A 6,007-nucleotide genomic window follows, 5' to 3' on the forward strand; every position below is an offset into this window, starting at 1 on the left:
CCCAAACAAATTCTAATGTCCTGCCTTCCAATTCACAAGTGCTATGCCAACTTTACGACAGCAGCAAGATCAGGACTATATGCAGGTTTGGTCTGACAGGTAGCACAAACAACGTATCAGTCAATGATGATCTCCAACCATTGCCCCTTGCCATTCAATGCAATTACAATCACCAAATAGCCCACTATCAACGTGTTGGAATCTGCCATTGAGCAGGGACAAACCTGAACCATCCACAAACACAATGTGGATACAAAAGCAAGTTAAGTGCCAGGAATCTTGTAGCGAGCATCTCACCTCCCATTTTTTAATGTGAAAAAAATTTACTTTATTCATAAACGTATTTTTATATATACACAGTCACTGAAGCAATTTGGTTCTGTACAGTAGCATATCGAGAAACAAGCAATCATTGGAGTTTGCTTCTATTCAGCAAGTAAAACAAAGGCAATTTTTTACTTATTGAAGATTATATTTACATATACTTAAACACGATTTGCACTTGACACTGGTCCAGTTCCCTCAGAGCCAGCTCTCAGAGTGAACAGAACCTCTGACACTCCTGGTTATATCTGTCAGTCAGGACTCCCTGATTGGACCAGGTTAATAGCCCCAAACAGGGAATTCATATTCTGTGAGGTCCACCTGACTGACCTTGGTACAATCTCTACCTCCTGCACAACCACCCCCACCCCCTTACCCAGCCTGTGGACATAGAACAGTTCTTTTTCTTGTAGACTTTCCTGGGGTGTTTTCACACCGGCTCCAGTTTCTGGGACTCAGCCTCAGGGATATGGGCATTGTATACCAGACCATAGCCACCTCTTGTGCCTGCAGCATCAAGGAAGAAATTTACCCCCATCTTCAGGCAGAAAAGGCATTCTGGCTGTGACATCCGCTGTGTGCATCTCAGACTCTGAGGTTTTTTTGATACTAGATGTAGACCAGACCAGGTAAGGATGGCAGTTTCCTTCCCTAAGGACATTAGTGAACCAGATGGGTTTTTCCAACAATTGGCAGTTGATTCATGGCCATCATTAGACTCTTAATTCCACATATTTATTGAATTCAAATTCCACCATCTGCCATGGGGAGTTCAAACTCAGGCCCCCAGAACAATTTTCTGAAGAAGGGTCTAGGCCCAAAATGTCAGCCTTCCTGCTCCTCTGATGCTGCTTGGCCTGCTGTGTTCATCCAGCTCTACACCTTGTTATCTCAGATTCTCCAGCATCTGCAGTTCCTACTATCTCTCTCCCCCAAAACATTACTTGGTCTCTGAATTAACATTCTAGTGATAATACCAATGAGACATCGCCGTTGGAATCCATAGGTTCTCCCCCTCCATTTAGGTGTAACCCTGTTTTCTCAATTCTGTAGCCCAAATAGGTCACTTGAAGTGCCTGGAAAATACATTTTTCCCTTCAAAGGCATATGCCTGCATTGGCAAAATTCCTAAGGACTACATCCAAGTTCTCTAAGTGCTCTTTATTGGTCTTCCCAGTTATTAGCACACAATCCAGAGAAATGGTGACCTGGGATAGACCTTGTAAAATGTTCTCCATCATCTGCTGAAAAATGGCACAGGCTGATGATACCCCAACTGGGAGCCTCAAACATTGGTACAAACCCTTATGGGTATTAATTGACGCATACCTCTGGGAATCTTCTTCTAACCACAATTTCAAGTATGCATAGCTCATGTCCAGCTTTGTGAAGGACAGCTCCCTTGCCCGCTTTGCATATGAGTCTTCTTTGCGAGCTATTAGGTATTTATCCCTCTGCAAGAAGCGGTTTACCATTTGTTTAAAATCCCACAAAGGCAAACCAACCCATCGGGCTTCACGTTTGGTTTGACTGGTGCTGCGCATTCTGCACACTGTACTGGCTTGATGATTCCTCCTCTTCCCAGTCTCGTGTTTTCCGCCTTTACTTTTGCACACAAGGCAAATGGCACTGGGCAGGCCTTGCAGGATCATGGAATTGCTTCCTGGCCAACATGCACGGTGGTCTTGACTCCTTTGATAATCCCTAGACCTTCCTGAGAAACCTCTGGGTGTTTCGTGAGGACTTCACTCAGGCAACCATTTTCTAACTAAAAAATGTTGAACCAATCAAGCCGAATCTTTCTCAATCAATTTCATCCCGTCAGGCTTGGGCCCCGGCCTTGCACTACAATCAGTGGTAACTGAACCAGCTGATTCTCATATAAGATCGGAACTGAAGTTGTACCCTTAATCTGTAAAGATTCCCCAGTTTAGGTTCACAGTCTAGCTGAGGTGTTACACAAACTTAAAGGTTGGAGTCCAGATAAATTTTGTTAAAGACTCTTCTCCAATCAATGATACAGCCACACCCATATCAACCTCCATTAGTGCTGGGTCACCATTTAACCAGGCATTTATTTTGATTGGTTCTGAGTTAGATGTCGCTAAGCAATTTAACTGTTCCAAGCCAGATGTATGTGGCTTTCCAGCATCTGCACTCCCCTCGATACCAGCCTATGAATTCTCTAACTGAATTCACGCCTAGTGGGCCTGTTTTGTTATTTTGTGTCTGCATACTAGGAGCAACTATAATGGTTTGCTGGCCCAGATCCTGAAGAAAATGTTAACCATTAGACCGAGGCTTGGCTTTGTATTGCGGTTCACTCAAAAGGTGTTCCCCAAGCTCAGTTGGCCTGGTGAGGGTGTCCCCTTCCATCAGCATACCCTGAAACTCATACGCTCCACTTGCAGCATTTTCTCATGACAAAGCCAGTTGCGGTGCCTGTTTGAAGTCCAGTTGCACTTCAGCTAGTAGGTGCTTTTGCATGACTACATCAGTTGCGGTGCCTGTTTGAAGTCCAGTTGCACTTCAGCTAGTAGGTGCTTTTGCATGACTACATCATTAATCTCACTCTCATTGTCACTGAAATAACTCAACAGAAGTCAGTATCCTGTCACCAATTCACCCATTGTTTACATATGCATTGCACTTGACTCTGGTCCGGCTTTCTCAGAGTCAGTTCTCAGAGTGAACAGAGCCTCAGACACTCTTGTTTATATCTGACAGCCAGAACTCTCTGATTGGACCACATTATCTGCACCAACCAAGGAACTCATATTCTATGAGGTCCACCTGGCTGACCTTGTTATAATCACTACACTTACAGGTGCTGCCGTGTAGCATACACCCTTTACTGATCATCGAGAATTAGCTGCCAGGCTACCATTACATTTATTCAATTTGATATTGGCATAAAATTTTATAAAATCAAAATTCAATTTTTTTGTTCTCAGGTACATAGCGTGAAAATGTACAGTGCTAAGCTCAGCGTTTGAATCTCAATATCTAATACATCATACAGAAAATTTCCTTGACTGAACCCAATGTCTTTGGCATCCAAAATACATTGAGCCAAGATTATCAAACTGGCTGATCCAGAGGGAACCCTGCTGAATTTGTTAGTCCACGTGCTTCAGGACCATTTTATTCCAGCATTTCTGAAGAAGGGTCACTGAACCTGAAACATCAGTTCCAATTTCTCTCCACAGATGTTTTCCAGCATTTTCAGTCCTGGTTTCTGATTTCCAGCATTTTGCAGGTCTTTCAGTTCTTTTGGCCATTTTATCAGCTGCTGTTGAAACACAACCTTTCAAAAGTTGTTCGTGGGATTTGGCCAATGCTGGCTGGGTCAGTATTTATTACACATCCCTTGTTGCCCCTTGAGGAGACGGTGGTGAGCTGTTTGCTGCAGTTCACCTGCTATAAGCAGTCCACAATCCCTTTAGGAAGGAGTTCCAGGATTTTGACCCTGCCACAGTGAAGAAACAGTAATATATTTCCAAGTCAGGATGGCAGGTGGCTTAGAGGGAACTTGCAGAGTTGGTGTTACCACCTCCTGAAATAAATCACTTAAAGAGCCCGATCTGAAGATCAAGGTGACTTGTATGTTTTTGCCCAGATGGAGGTCTGTAAGATCAAATTCCAGGTACATTAAGTTATTGTCTATGACCTAAGTAGAATGTTTTCTCTAGAATTTTGAAGTTGAAGTTGTGATCTGAGTGAATTCTTCAAGATATTAATCAAAAAAACAGTGTCAATAGAGATAAACTAATTCTACTGTTTGGGGATTCTAGAATTAGGGGACATAGCCTGAGAATTAAGGCCCGACGGTTCAGAAGAGATATTAGAAAACACTTCTACACCCAAAGGGACGTAAAGGTTAGGAACATTGAATGTTGTAACAGGCTTGAGGGACTGAAAGGTCTACTCCTTCTGCAGTTGCTGTATTTAATTGATTCCTCTACTCTTACTATTTATTTGATTTAATTCACACTTGTCTTTCAATCTCATTTACATATATCTAGGTAGAGTTATACCCATATGGTGTTGTGTCATTTTCCTGTCAGTATCCTATAGATCCGTAGAGTCATACAGCATGGAGATAGACTCTTTGGTCCGACCAGTCCACACTGACCATTTTCCCAAGCTAAACTATTCCCATCTGCCTGTGCTTGGCCCATATCCGTCCAAGCCTTTCCTTTACATGAACTTATCCAAATGTCTAACTGTACCTACATTCAACACTTTCCCTGGAAGTTAATTTAACACATGAACCACTCTCTATGTAAAGAAGTTGCCCCTCATGTCCTTTTTTAAATCTTCTTCCTCTCACCTTGAAAATATGCACCCCAGTTTTGAACTCCCCACCCTAGGGAAAAGTCCCTTGTCATTCACCTTATCTATGCCCCTTACAGTTTTATAAACCTTAACAAGGTCACCCTTCAGCGTCCTATGCTACAACGAAAAATTTCTTAATCCTTCCAGTCAATTTTTATAACTCAAATGCTCCAATCCAAGCATCATCCTGGTAAATCTTTTCCAAATTGTCTCCAGTTTAATAATATGCTTCTTATAACAGGTTGACTTGAACTGTGTACTGTGCTCCAGAAGAGGCCTCACCAATGTCATGTACAACCTTTTCTCAAAGTGGACTATCCTTTTCATTATCATTCTATATGACTCAGGAGCTTGAGAGAATCTTACTGCCCAGTTAAAGAAAAATGTTCTCATAATATTTTTAAAACCGAAACCAAACCCTACAGCTTGGTGCCAAGCATTACCAAATTCTGCCTGTTCATTCTTTTTAGCAAAAGATACATACAGCTTTTTATAAAAAGTAAGACTGTGATTGACTTTTTTCTTTTAAAATTGTCCCAAAATCAAAATAGGTCACAAATTTTTGAGTTGTCTATTAATTTATTCCCAAACAATCTTATCCACTTTTTATACAAATTAAACCAAATTGTTTTATTTACCCAAATTTCAGAAATAATCATGTCCAGGTTTAATACATTTAAATATTGATTTTATTGGGGCAACAAAAGGTCCAGTTATGGCACAGCACTGGCGTCCCCATCCTTGAACGTGAGGCCCAGTTTCAAGTCCCGTCTGCTTCAGTGGTGTGTGATAACATCTTTGAAAAGGTTGATTAGAGAGAAAATACAGGAGACACAAGTGATGAGAATTAGTTAGTGTTTGTTCATTCTCAAAAGTTTTGGTTCATAAGGCCGCTCAGGGCAAAGTCTCATGAAGTGTTTAGCATTTGATGTCGACAGATAACTATTGGGTGGCTGTGTTCTCAGGTGTCTCTCGAGTCCTGTTTAAAAACACAAAAGCAAAACACTCTGCAGCACTGGTTAAAACTCAGTGGGTTAACAATATCCAACAAGATCTCTGAAGTCAGAAATCCCAGCCTAGTCCTATCCAAAATCACCCATTGAGCCACTGAGAAAGTGTTTCAACAGGTGTAAGCAGAACTGCTTAACTTCCTACTGTATCAGAGGTAGTAGGAACTGCAGATGCTGGAGAATCTGAGACAACAAGGCGTTGAGCTGGATGAACACAGCAGGCCAAGCAGCATCATAGGAGCAGGAAGGCTGACATTTCGGGCCTAGACCCTTCTTCAGAAAACCTGCTTATCTCAGATTTTCCAGCATCTGCAGTTCCTACTATCTCTGCAGTA

Source organism: Rhincodon typus, chromosome 48 (assembly GCF_021869965.1).
Source record: "Rhincodon typus isolate 14 chromosome 48, sRhiTyp1.1, whole genome shotgun sequence".
Classification (NCBI taxonomy): Eukaryota; Metazoa; Chordata; class Chondrichthyes; order Orectolobiformes; family Rhincodontidae; genus Rhincodon; species Rhincodon typus.